This window comes from Metopolophium dirhodum, chromosome 3, assembly GCF_019925205.1.
Source record: "Metopolophium dirhodum isolate CAU chromosome 3, ASM1992520v1, whole genome shotgun sequence".
Taxonomy (NCBI): Eukaryota; Metazoa; Arthropoda; class Insecta; order Hemiptera; family Aphididae; genus Metopolophium; species Metopolophium dirhodum.
Genome location: NC_083562.1, coordinates 11,276,386 through 11,292,727, shown reverse-complemented (window position 1 = coordinate 11,292,727; position 16,342 = coordinate 11,276,386).

Here is a 16,342-nt window from a genome sequence, read left to right as displayed (position 1 = left end):
ATACGAATATTTGTAATTTATTATAATATATATATAATAATGTTTTTCCCTACGAGAAAACGTTTGTGATGACATAAAATGATCTTGCCGGTAGATTCATTATTAGGTAGAATCACGATTTTTTCCGGGCGGCGGCGGCGGCGTCTACGACAGCCGAAAGCTATTAGTGACGACGGCGACGACGTGTGGTCAAGGTTTTGCAATACGCATGGTGCGTATATTATATTATAGTGTGTATAATCGTATACATGTGTACATATATATATATATATATATATGAACAGAGTAATAACTAATAGTAATAGATATTCGCCGAACGCCGGCGCCGCGTACGAGTGTAGCGTCCGTAAACAGCCGTTCCTTTATGAATGAATCCTGTTTTTCGATTCATAACTACGTTCGCTTGCGACCAGCCAACTGTATTATATACATCGTCGTTGTGTACTGACAAAAAAAAAAAAAAATCGTATTAAATTGGCAGACACGACACGTGCGAGAGAGCGGCGTCGAGAAATAAAAAAAAAAAATAAAAAAATCGAGTAATTAAAAAACCGTGGAGCATCGGCGCGACGTCGATGACAATAATATATAGTATTGTATATTATATTATATACGATATCGTACGCTGACTCTTTATGCATTTTTCTTTCCCCCCCCCCCCCCCATAGGTACTCTGGATAGATATCTCGGTTGACCTGCAGCACGTCAACGCGTCGTATGCTATATAAATAGGTATATGTATCGCATTTGTTTTAGATCGATCAGAGACGATATGCGAAGATGGATGGAAAACTGGATATTATGATATTTTTACAGATGGACGATATTATATTGTATTGATGCCCGATGGTAACCAAAAGTAGATTATTATCAAAATCGTTTTATCTTGTACCTATTTATGATTTTTTTTTTTTTTTGCGTGATGACAATAAATTAATGATTTATAATTGGAGTGTTAAAATTTACCTCGTGTTATTTTCATAGTTAATAATATTGTTGAAATCGCAATAGTAACCTTAAAGTATTTGCAGTGTGCAGCACAAACTATTTAAAAACAAAAAAATAATAATTTAAGTGGATAATTGTTTTCATTATTTGGATTTCCGACAAAGATATATTATCGTCACTCGCCTCATTGTATTATTAAAATTTATTAGTAAGTAATAAATTCACTTGAGAAACAACTATATTCACGGGTGGACTAAACCAGGCCCTAGTTTCCGGACTTTTATGGCTGCCCAAGAAAACCCAAGGGTTTCAAATTTGCACTATCGTAGGTAGCTAGACAGCAATTTTTTGTTTAAAAATATTTTTATAACATTATAATAACGAATAATATTAATATAATGTTATTATAATAATATATTATAATATTATCATTACAAAATTCTGTCTGGGAGGTAGTTAAAAATAGTTATTCGTAATTTGCACCAAAAAAAATATTTAACAAGTACCTACTAGATTATTTTGTCGGATATGCTCGTAGACATCGAGACTGACTGGAAAGTCAATAATAATTTTTTGGAATTCCTAACTTTCCACCGCCTTATCATGCAGGTAATCATTATAAAGTTTGACATCCGATCCGTCGTAATCGCGTACACAGTATTACATTTATTAATTTTTGACAAGAATAATGTACTTATCTTACTATTAATTGTATTATACTATAATATTATGTTTTTCATATTATATTATCGTTTCTAAAAGTAAATACTGATGTACCGATGAACGGTGTTGGATAGCTTAGTGTTCTAACCGCTCAGAATCTAAAATAAAATTGTTTGTATTTCCTATTAGCTTCTCATATCTCTATATTATACTTTACTGTTGAAACGTATGCGACACTATGCTTATGCACTGTCGAAAGAATAGTCAATTTGAGTTTTGGTGCAAATTACAATTCATTTCTTATACTACCTGAGATGGTGCAAATTACACATATTATATTACATACTTTGGGTCAATTTCAGTGCAAATTGACTACAGCCGAAATACCGGGTCCGGTGATTCAAAGATAAAAAAATATATCTTGTATTTAGATACTTTATTAGATTGTTTTGCCCATATGTATATCCGCATGTAACATGTCAAATCATCTTATTTTAGTGACTAAGTGTGTACCTAAGTAGGTTTTAAATTTAATACAGCATAATATTACATCAGGTCTGGCAGTGTTATTAATACTTTATTAATACTTTATTTAAATGTTATAATATTTATTTCACTTGTATTATTATAATTATATGGCAATAAAACAACAGTTTCAACACGAGTTATGTTTTTAAAAAAAAGAAAAATTCAAGACACCCGCCCATTGTAAAATCCGAAGTCAACTGTCAAATAGTGCAACTTTTGGCATCCTCGCCATCTATATTACCTATATTAAATTATAGTTCATTCACGCGTATGGTTTTAATATTATAATGGTTATTGGGTATAATACAGGTACACGTAAGACAATTATAAAATAATAATACCAATAAAAAACGAACCGTCTAGTTTACGCGGGACAAGATCGAGAATTAATAATAATAATAAAAAATATACAATTGTAACGAACAATCGAACTGCACGTGGAGTTCATTACCGCGAGGGCTATACGATGAGGCGGACGGTATGCGAAGTCCAGAGCAATTATTATTATTATTATTATAATTATTATTATTATTATTATTATTATTATAATTATTATTATTATTATTATTATTATTATTATTACAACCTGTGCCAGCTGTATTATATTATTATGTATATTATTACTTTAATGGTAGCACCGCGTGGACTAACATACGCGTTTACCGGGCCGGCGCGGCGGCAATAAATCTACGAAGACAAAGCTTCGACGACGATTGTGTTGGCGACCGATGAGCGAGTATTATTAAGCATATTGCGTTTATTATAATATTATAAACAACAGATGGCTTATAATAATATAATGTTTTCGTATTGTGGATTTGAAAATAGCTCGATCGTTACTAGAAACCGCTACTAAAGAAGTGAATTAAATATGGAACGACGTTTTTGTGTCCAAACGTATACCTTCTAGCATCTATGTTAAAAATTGGTCGAAATTAAACATTCGATTTCTTTAGACTTTTGACGACCCCCCTCCCGCCTTTACCTCATACCACAATGGCCAGGTTTTAATATACGCATGACCTTCTGGAAATGCGTTCTATTTTAGTTCATAGGCGTCATGGTCCATAGGTGCAGAGGACATAAACTGATGTTGAGTAACATCCCCAGCGTCCCACACTGCAGTCTGCAGCAGGTCACCTAAAAGGAAGACCGAAGACAAACAGTCACACAACTATAATAATTATTATAAATTATTTGAACCGAAGAAAACGCACGAGCTTTTGTAGGTACCTATACGTATATATATTTCAATTTTGCGAGTAGAGAAATTTTCGACTAAATAATATAATATCATTATAATGATATAGTTACCTAATAATGTTGGACTTCACGCGCTTTTCACACGCAAATAGTTTAAAGGGCACAAAATAAACTGGACGTATAAAATATAAAGGACATATATATATATAAAATCGTAAGGAGATCTGAGAAGGTACCTATTTGTAGGTATTATGATTTAATATTATATCGCATATACTCGCTACTCACATATAAGAGGAGATCGTAAATTTCGCTTTTTATTGCTTTCCCGTTTACTATTGTATTCCATATAGAAAATATACTGTGACGACAATTATTACACGCGATCGGACAGACAGGACGTCTCGGCGGCGGTCGTTGATTACATACGAACACACTGCAAATTCAATACAGCTAGTGAACCAAATAACATCTAATCTCAACAAACTTTAAACTTTTATCTAAAATCCTCACGTGAAACGAGAAAATCGTATTTCTAAACAATTGAATCTCTCCTGTAAGTCATACAGTTAAATATTAAAATTTTACATATTAATACGTTGCAAATATTATTTCTACTTTCGATAATATCAGCTTATAGTTAATATAGATATTATAGTACTGATACACGAATGGGCAAATGTAGAATAGGTACTTCACTTTAAAATGTAAATATTCCTAATAGAAATTAGGTACTTATATATTTTTAGAATATAATAAATAATTAATAGTGTAACATTTTTCTAAAAACCATATAAGGTTTATATAATGTATACCCATAGGTTCTAAAAAAAAAACCGAATTATAAAAGTATAACTATACAAAAAATAATAATGTACGAATTTGATTTATAACATGTATTTAAAATATTAAAAACACGTAAAATAATTAAATACCTATATTTATACCTATGTAAAAAAATTGCCCATACTCCCATCACACACACACACAACAAAGTTTTAATAACACCCTTTTTGATACCTATAATATCTATATAGATTTCAACTAAAATTATACTTATACCAACATTGTTAATTTCATACAGTGTTTTATGGCTGTAAATTATTGTTTATTTTTATTATCGAAGGTATATGTTAATTTTATTTGAATGCGGTTGGCCAACAACATTAATTTATTATTTTATTTTTAAATATTCGATTTGTGTTGTAGTATTGTGTCACTTTTATTGCACTTGAAAATTGTTCCAAATAATTATTCATCGAACGGATATCTATACGAATACTGTGTCCTCACTCCTCATATTACGTCATTATAGGTACATTACCAGATAACCAGACGAGTTCGATGTAGTGTGGATATTTGATAATACTTACAAAATCCATTGACTTGTGAATATTTGTAATACCTGCACGGTAAACAACGATAAGTACCAAAAATGTATGTTTTCTAGACATAATAATTCTTTATTATTTCAATAGCGTGACATCAGTACTTAGTAATTGAGATCAACTTTCAATCGGTCAAAAACCCACAAGGTTTTAATGGTATTATAATATTATTATGCACTGTGTCCTTATTATTTTACACCCACACAGATACATTATATACGTATAAGCAGTGATTTTTCATTTTTAAAATCAGTGATTATCCTTTAATGATGTTTTTTTATCTTATATTTTTTATAACATAATATTTTATTCAACGTGTACTTTGATAACGACTGACGGACGATGACTGTCGTCGAGTAACGCGGTCCTTGTTAATTCAGTCTAATATAATAATTTAGTGTGGCGCACTCGGAAATACATTCCTGTAACGTAAAAATGTCCATTAATCCTTGATATTAAAATATATGAGGTTTCAAATAAACCGTGGGCGAGGCCCTATTATAAACATATGGCAGTCCGACACTGTGCTATAATTTTATATCATATATTTATTATTATTATTATTATTATTATTATACATATACAATCATTAATTGAACTAAAAACATTTTAAGTATTGAAATACCTCTGCAGTATACTACGGAATTTTACATTAGGGTTAAATAACCATTGAGCAATGTTTTTCATGATTTACTAACGTCTAACAGCAGTTCTTAGTTACAATCTTTTACACATAACAACGAAAACTTTAAAATTATATTACACACACATATCCTATGTATAATAATTTATATACATTACACATTCAATTTGCGAAGTATTTTTATAACTATTTTATATTGTTAAGTCGTATAAATTATAATTTATACGTCTGACGTCACAAATCACGATGTGAAAATATACGCAGAAATTACACATAATTATAAAAAATCGGTTCATTGTTTTACAAATAAATTGCCGCATTATATTATAATCAAAATGAATATTTATAATTGCCTATAATAACTACATAGTATTATAAAATATGGCTGTAGCATTTTTATTGCACTGCCACTTAACGCAAGCTGCAAATGATTGTGGGACAAAGCCGTTATTGGTCAACGCTTTTATCATATTATTATGTTGAATATGTGTAATATCATACAAACTATGGATACAATATCATTGTAAATCATTATAATATCGCGGTTACTAATTTGTTTGCTTGTACTTGTTAATAAATAGAATGATATAAAAAAAAAAACGCAGATATGATCGAGATTACGAAATTTTATATTTTTTGCTTCGTAGTTCCTAAAAATACCAAAAATAAGAAAACTTTGTAGACTAAACTATATTATACGCGTGTGTACAAGAACATTAATAGCAGAGAAAAACAAACAATATACAATTGTATAAGATATCATCTAATGAAATAAATTCATACAACTTATATTTATACTTTGTATATGGTATTTATGTATGGTTAAAACTGAAAAGTAATTTGTAAACTTTGTAGTTTGTATAAAATACACTCGCCAATGGTTAAAAAGATAAAGTCTAAAAATAGGAACATATAAACATGTATACACGAAATGCGAGTATAAACGCCGATTTTATAAAAAGTTAAATTTAATCAACAATACTATATATTATAATTTATAGGTGATACGAACTATATAATAATATTTTTTAAACAAATTTAATATAATTTAATATATTGTAGTACTATATGTATATTTTATGAATTAAAATTAATCGAAGATATACGACGTAGATAACATAACAATATTTTGCTATAGATTATCTAAAAGACAGAAAAAAGGGGCAAAGTAGGTAACCGCTCTGTTGTACCTATAGTTTTAGGTGTCGAGTGTACCTCGTCAATCAGTAAGTCACTGTAATGTATGTGTTAAATTTGAATTTAATGATAAATAATTGCATACGAAAATCGATTCTGAGCGAACACGGTCTGTCAGCCTATACATATATTCCCAATTTTATTTTATGCTAATATATTGATATTGCTACTATAGAAATTTATTTGACCATAAATAATGCAGCAAGCTGAATTCATTTTTGCCGAAAACATTATATAATATAGTAAATGTGATGTTTTCATGACAGTTTTCATAATAGTATTTATTTATTTAATGTATTAGGTATTGTTATTAACTTTTAAGTCAATACCGACTCCAATATTCCAAATAGGTAATAGCATTAAATTAATGGAAATATTTTGAAAATGTCATTGTGTACAATATATTTCATAATATAGGTATAAAAAATAAAAATATACGTAAAAGTTTTAAATCCCCACGAAAAATATTTTTGGATTTCTAAAAAATAACTAAAATTGTTAAATATCTAATATCGTCCATATTTGAACTTAAAATAGTTAAAATAGTTCAAATGTATATGAAAATAATTTTTATTATGAGTTAAAATAATTTTTAGATTTTTTGGTTACAGTATGAACTACTTATGAGGAATCTTGTATTAAATCTTCAAGGTTTATTACAATTTCACATATTTATAAATAGCTCAAAAGTCAAAATGAGTCAAGATATTTTGAAAACTATACCAGGTACAGAAAATTATAATTTGGTGAACATTTCAAGTGCCTATGGTTAATCCCTTTGAAATTACAACCAAATTAGAAATTTATTTTATTTTTTATCCACAATTTTTATGAAAAGTACAGGGAATTTTTTACGTTTTACTCGTACCAAGTACTAACAAGAACCCTATAATACCAGAGAAGATATTATAGAGTCTAAAATCTAAGTTATTTCACTGTTCAAAATAGTACGGTACACGAGGGCCAACTGTGTTCAACACGCACCCACTTTTATATTTTTTTACTTGTATTAAAATAATATTTTGGTATATATACATACCTATAAATATAATTTTTTAATATACCTTACCTCACCCATTAAAAATATATTTGTTCGTCACAGGCTATAAAAGGTGATGACAGACAAAAAAAAAAACATTTTTAAATTAGTACGTGTATCATAGTGTAAACTAAGAAATTATAATTATTAATACTCAACAATATTCGAGTAAAACATCAAATTTAACAAACAGTAAGTTTCCTTAAAAAAATATTTAAGGTATCTAAAGTATTTTAAGAGTTAATCAAGTCTTATTTTAAAATGTATAAATTATTCAAAACATTTCTGGATTTCCTTATAATGAACGTATTAATACAATTGGATAATATTGTAAGCATGTAAGTATATTGTATTCAATGAAAAATTTTAAAATTAAAAAAAACACTATGTGTGTTAATTTTTTAATTTAAGATAAATCTCTATAAAACGATTGGACCAGAAAATTGTTTACAAGTATAATAGTAAAAAAGAATCCCGTTATAGGACAAATATAGATTTCTGACCAATGAAAATAAGATTTATGAATGGTCTGTTTTTTTTTCGTGCACGATAAAGGAATATTATGTGTTTAAATTATTTACATTTAATTATAGGTTACAAAAACTGTATTAAAGATAAAAAAAATCTCATTGTAATTAAATTGTATAAACTATTTTTTATTGTATAAAGGATTAGTAACTATATTGACCCGTATACTTCCTGAAGCCACTAAAAACGATGTATTTTATTCTTATAGTTCCAATGGTCATTTGAAATTGTTGTTTATAGGCGCATCGATTCATTTCACATCAAGGTTATAAATAACAATAAATTTGCATGTTGAATAACAATTTATTTATAACATAATAAAAGAGTACCTGTCTATCGTCCCTCGAATAAACGACTGCAACATACAGAATTATTAATAAATAGTAAAAAAAAATGTAATATGCATATAATTTTAGACGAATAATAAATATCATTATTACGCTATTTAATTGCGTTGCATTGCAAAATAACTTGTAATTATTAATAAAATAATACATTTTGTTTCTCTATGTACGTAGATACATAATATTATGCACCTGAATCTTATGTTGGATAGAAATATTCTTTTTCGTATGTTAATGTTATAATACAGATTTTATAAATACCTTTTACGCCCTGCACACATTCTACAGTTCTACACGTATACACGGTGAGTCCTAGTCGTTCATTTGCATATAATTATATACCTTAATGTAACCCACTTGATTAATGAGGCCTTTACACAATGCCAATAAAACAACGGAAAATAAATTGTAACAGAAAATTATAATTCAATCGTCGGTATTGTATAGTTATATTATTATAATGTGAACGTCGTTATTTTGATCAGCACAAAAACACTAAGAGATTTATATTACCTACGCGGTTTTCATCTTACGATTTATGTGAGACCAATATAATTATCGTACAATGCTACACGTCGTACTATAATATCCAACGTGCACGCGTTGTGTAACTATAACAATTTACATAGTAATATAAGGTACTATATTATTATTACGGTAAAACACCGATCTCTGGTTCATTAAAAAGAACTCGTGGTGGTGACCTTACTTTATAAGCAATACACAATTATACAACATTATCTCTTCGGCTAACTATAGCAACTGCTTAAATTAATCTAGACATGTTTATTGGAATCTAATTAAGAATACATTAAATTTAAATATATTACATATTCTATGTGAACGGTATTTGATGAATCAACGATGACAACCATATAAAACCGTGTAATATATTATTATTATTGTATTGAAACATTTCAATGTCGACTGCTATTAATTATATCCGCTTTAATTTTTTCGTACATTACTTTATTAACATAATAATTTATCAATAGTTTGAATAAAAAAAATAATAAGAGTACTGTACGAAACTTGCAATTACAAAAAAGAATATTAATTCTTGAATACCTCAGACTTTATTAAAAAGATAATAATAGACTTTTAAAAAAAAAATTACATTTATGTTTCAGCTTTAATAGTTCGTCGAGAAATTAAACTTACACTAAACATTGGTACTTACTAGGAAAACGTTTTAGACCATATACAGACAATAATAATTATTTACAAGTACGTTTCAGTTTTCTAATCGAACTTAATGTGCAGGTAGATACCTACATTATTAACAATATATGTACCTCTGCAGGAAGTATAAATTAACGTATAATTATATAATACATTTGATACAAATCTAACTCGATAATGAAGTAAGTATATACTATATACGACATACGCATTATTGCGCATTGGAATGTTTTCGCGTGCCATCTCATACGCAAACTGTACATTTTATTTCGTTAAGAAATTGTGAAAAAAAAAATAGTTAGTTTATGAAGTCGCGGCGAAGCATATAACGACTATAATTCATCAAATGAGTATAGGTACATGACGCCAGCGCCGGATTGATTGGAAACGATGGAAGTTATAATTTTTCAACCGAATAGGTTACGACGTTTCTCTCTCTCTCTCTCGACTCGTGCCATGGATTTCCGAGAACAAGACGTTTGCGACGAGCCAACAATATTTATATATACATATAAAAATATATATATCGTTTTATGGTTTGCCGTTTGCCGTGTGGTATAATATTGTCGCAGTCCGGTCACGAACGTTCGGCCGACTGCAGCGGACGGACGGACAACGACAATAATAATTATTGTTACTTTTCTTTTGAGATCCGTACGGACTATTATTATTATTATTATCATCATCGCAATACATTAATACGACGCACGCGCGTCTGGGTCGTTTTATTCGGAGTGCAATTACTTATAATATACTTACGTGTAACACGAGTACTTGCGAACAATTACGGAATGGGACGTACCGCTTTTATCATTTTACGTTCATTCTTGAATGTATTTAAATGTATAATACCTATGGCGTATATGTGTCTACGCTGGAACTAAGTGTTATCAGAAAAGATTAAGGGTTATGCGGACGGCCCAAATTGATTTAAAAAAAAAAGGAAAAAAAAATCGTCAGATCCGGGGACTGCAGAGATCTCATATATTATACCGTCGAGGTGCTCGGGTGAATATAATATAGTATTTATATTATACTAATAACTAATATATTATATACAACGGTCGTCGCTTAAAGTAATCAACACTTTGGTATTGGACAACACGAATAACACTAAACGAAAATTAAAGTATGTACGTAATACAGCCCGTACTTACACTTTTCGATAACACTATATGTATATGATTGATAACATTAAACGTGATTATATAATAAACGGCGACTGAATGTATTATGTATAGTACATTGTACAATATTATTATGTTTTATTCCGATGGACTGTTGTGGTTTTGTGAAAATTTGGACAGCAACTCTGTTTTATTTATGCATATTTTCTATAAATTATATTTTACAGAAAATCACCGAACTGTATTGGAGAGCCCCGATCACTACTATATTCCTAGTATAGCTCGTTGTATCTTTCGATTTATTTATAATACTCAGAGCTAAAATGTTCCCTCTCGTGTTTCTCAAAAACCAAAGTCAAAATAGGATGCTCAATTTATATACTGTAGTATGTATAAACACGTTAACACATTAATTTTTAGTACGACGTCTGGCGTGTTCCAAAAGGTACCTAGTCTCCCCACTACTATATTTAACGACTTTATAAATACCGTTTTTTTCTGTTATTTCTCCTTCTCGGGTCCTTTTTTTACTGACGTCTCAAAAATATTCTAACCTATTTCGAACATCGAGGATTGTCTCGTTGTTCAAAAAATTCCAGATAAACGTAGTACGAATTAATGTAATATTGCAGTCGCATTATCTCTGAACGTAGGTAATTGTAAAATTACTTAATATATAATTTCAACGAGCACGCGAGGTATATTGACGTACGATTATTGTTTAAATGGATTGCCCCTGACCGCCAGTAGCAGATGATCCAGGGGGCAAAGGGGGCATTTCAGGTATTGTTCTATAATTTTATAAATATTCAGCAATAAAGTCTGTTAATTCTGTTTTTTTTCAGTCATGCCTCTACTAATATCAAATATGATGCAATTTATACATGCAGTGAGGAACAATTTTACTAAAAACAATATTTTAAGTATATTTCTAAATGACTAAGTGCTTAATACTTGTGTTGAATACTTGAATACTTAAAATTATAGTTAACATTTTAAAAATTATCTTCAAATACGTTAAGTAATAAAGAATTCACTTAGGCGTGATTGTGAGTGTCGAATAATATCGTACTCCGAGCTCATTCGAATCAATAATCATAAAATCCTTTGACTATTAACTCAACATTTTCTTATTTTCTCCGACGACTGAGTTCGAGTACAACGACAATTATTTAGGCATACTGAGATCACATCAGACGTGACGATGATATTTATTATGTATGAATTAAAATATAATAATTAAATAAATAATAATAATATATTATTATTATTATTATTATTTTATTATAATATAAATTGCTATTATTATTTAAGTGCCATAACGCGATGTGAGGAGGGCTTATAACATCAAAAAATTGAAATCGGCTTTGGAATATCAAACTGCTACAACAATCCCCACGATAATTAACACTCCGCGACGAGCGTGTGAATATCAATATATAATCTAATGCTGTTATAGGTATCGACAGCACGTTTGAATTTTTTTTTTGATGCCCACTTCTATATAACTATAATAATAATATAATATTATACATTGGCACTGGTCACTAAGGCGTACGCCTAAGCTATACACGCGATATATACCTCTCTGCCGCGGTTCATTTGCGAGTTTTTAATTTTTTCGCGCGTTATTAATTGTGTGTGCGTTCTCGACACCATGCCAAAACAGAGCCATATCACGTCCGTGGTGGATTGGTGTATACGTTTACAAATATTATTATAATATGCGTTAAAGGTACGCGGACGGCTCGCGGGGTCGCATAGGAATTGCCAGTATTATTATTATTTAAACGCGTATTGCGGAAATCGTCGTTTACAGTGAATAGAAACGACCCGATTATTATATCATATAATAATAATAATAATAATAATAATAATAATAATAATAATATATTAACGTTATGGTCCGTCGCCACGCGGACCGATACGAGCTTAGACCTCCGCCGCATATTATATTCTCCGCCTGGGATCCGTGTATGTGCGAAAATTACTGGATAAATTATTTCGCGGGATATCACCTGCAAATTTTGATTGACACGAACGGCCAGCGTGAGTACGTGACCACTTACGAATAATTATTACAACTGGTTGGACAATATTTTTTCGGTGCCCTTAGATTGTATAATGTTATGTAAATTACTAGGTATATGTGATTATTTAAACAGCTCGTGGGCTCAGCACTAGCTAACTCAAAATATCAAATAGTTTAGGAGAGAAATAAACTGATATATATTATCTACTTTCGTAGTTAAAAAATGATTTTAAACGATTGTTAAATCCAAAAATAAACAAAGTTGTTCTGCGTGAAGTCTTATAGCATGGATTTGTTCTAAGCAAAACACAATTTAAAAAATAACAAAATTAAAAAATATTCTGTTAAGTATCAAAAAATTAAATAATTATAATTATAGACCATTGATAAATAAACTTTTATAAGTAAGCATACAAAAAACCGATTAAAAAAAATAAATTAAATTAGCACTTTCTTTCCAGGAGTTATCAAAATAATAATAATTATAAATATTTTTGAAAACACGTGAAAATTATAAGTCATATTATGCATATTTATTTGATAACCATTTTTGTTTCCTTTATTTGTTGACTTCGTAGGTTTTTGGGTGAAAACACAGTATCAACACTCAGTTATAGTGATACTCTACAATTTACATCCATACTCTATATTTTGAATATTTCATCATTTATTCGAACAAAATAATTATTAACGTAAACATTTCATATTTCAGTGTTTAGACGATCAAAGTGATGTACTAAATACTTGTCTGTTTCAGAGTGTAAAATACTAAAATATAAAATATTATATGTTACCATTTAAATACCAAAATTGTAACTTAAACATTTCAGAATTTAAAAAAATATATTATATAAATTACATTACGCACATTATTTTCAAAAAACAAAATTTCGAATAAAGTATAGTTATTTAGTGAATAATAAGCGAATTCACTGTAAAAAGACCCATCGTCATTAAATTTCATACTTCTGTATTATTGTATTTGATATATATTTGTATTCGTTTTTGCCGCGACAGGTTCTCACCTCTGCAGTGGTAATTTTTCGTGTACGTACTTTGGTCCTATAGGTAGGTACCTTTTTAAAAACTGATCTCTATCTATACCGACAACGGCATGATCTAACCATAGTTTGTAATATTATTTTAGTTTTTACACTCCACTCCATTTAATTATGTACGCATGTACTTATAAAAAGCACAACTCTACCGAAAAGTGAGGTTAGAAAAAAACGGGAAATAAAATACTCCACAGATAATTACAGGTAGGTATTGATAAGATCACAGTCCTATGTATAAATGGCATAGTCTAAGCACTCTATAAGCAGTGAACCGCGAAATCACTCTACGAAAATACCATAAATATATTATAGCTAATAGTAGGTATCTACGATAGCATGCATTTGTACTAATTAATAATTATAAATTCAGATAGGTACGTCAAGAAAAAAAAAATTAAATATTGACTATCGATCGCTGTGGGGAAAATAAACCCGTCTGGACCCAATTGCGTTGGAACAAATTTTTATGAATTCGCATTTAGTGTAAATTATTATTATACGCATTTCGTGAAACGGATAGAGATTACGATGACCGCTTCGTGAAACGGACACAGAAACGTTTAACGATGTACACACATCTATATTATAATGCGATAAAATACGTAACTTGTTCCGTAATCTGTACACAATCATAAACACTCATAAAGATAGCAATTATTGCTGAAAGTTAGCGTTAGATATAAATGAATAAATGTAGCTGTGGTGAACTAGATATAATATATTATTATATTATATTTTATACGCAGTAACAGGGTTTTAACTAGGTTAAGGTAAATTATTGTAATATATTATATTATATTATTAAGTCAAGCTAGTTTTACACAAACAAATTTAAATATATATTATATAGGTAGGTAATAATGTTATATTTAAAGCTAAAACAAAATGTCATCTATTTTATTGTATACACATAAATTGTAATTTCTTCGAAAGTAACTGTTGGTAAAACAAATTGTAAGTATAATTTTATTACTATACCAATGCAGATATATTAGATCCCTGGAAATTGGAATGGTTAAAAAAGCTATATAAGTGTGTTACAGTACAAATGTCGACCATGTATGATATTATTAATTATTAAATCACTTCCTAAAACAACTAAACATTTTAGTCAAGAATATTTTTAAGAAAAATACATTTTTAACTGTTATAATATTATTTTATGCTCCCACAGTTAATAGATGTACAAAATATTTACAATTTTAAAATACTCATAACTCGCTTTAAAATAAAAATATAATAAAAAGCCCATAAGGTTTTCTAGATAATAGTCTTACCTTTAGATTTTATAAGAGGTCAATTCACTTTAATTTTTAAACTAACGGAGCTACACGTCGTGTTCTGCTGAGCGTACAATTTGTTTGGTACGCACTTGTAAGACGGAGACAACACATGCGGGTATCACGTCCTCTTAAAGCGCAGGTAATACCACTGTATAAACTGTAAACTGGTATACTATAAACAGATTATTTTTTGATTACTCATATATTATTTTGACAACAAATATTGAGACCCCAACAGTTGGGAGTTACTCCCGTCTAACAATTTTAATCCTACATATTATTGTTATCTGTATTAAATCTCAGTAAAAAATATTTCGATGAACTTATCGGGTGACACCTTCAAATGCTTTTTCGGGGAAACGATTGTTTTCTAGAGTTATAGTATAGTATAAATCGTTATATTTACGGGGTTGGGATACATATGTTATAACGTCTTATAATATACCATGATGGATCCATTTAAATGACGCTCGAATAATATTGTCATATTTTTGTTTAGCGCAATCGTCAAAAATCTCAATCGTGGAAGAGGCAATGAAAATGTTGCACCGACAGACATTTAGGCGTTTCGCGTAGTTTTCGTTATTCTTGGTTTATATATACGGTCGTTTTCTGCACTATATATTATACTTATCAGCAGCCGACAAGATTAACGGAAAGACGTATATTTCATGAAAATGAATAATGTGAAATCGTGACGCATTTAGTTTCCTCGTATATTGAGTGCCACATCGAACTTACTGTGACCGGCCAATATTTTTGTCTAAAAACGAAGATTGTTTTTATTATTATTATTATTGTCATCATTATTTATTATAGCACGGGAGTATGTTCAGTGATTATTGCAGATGAATTATTGAAAAAACTCGTTGCGAATAAACGTCCGACGCAGCGATTATATTGTTAAATTTATTATATACATACATACGAGGTGTGCGTATACCTACTTACACTCGCCATTCGCAATTATTGCAGTTAATCTCGTTTAACACGTTTATTCGGATCGATCACTTTGCAAACCGCACAACCATTCGATTTTTTTCACAACGTTTAGTTGACATTGTATTTTTAGAATGGCATTTATATTTTCCGCAATACTACCTACCCATGTACATAAATCGAACAGCGCAATACCAACAGTAGGTATAGCTATGTAGCGTATTATTATAATAATATATA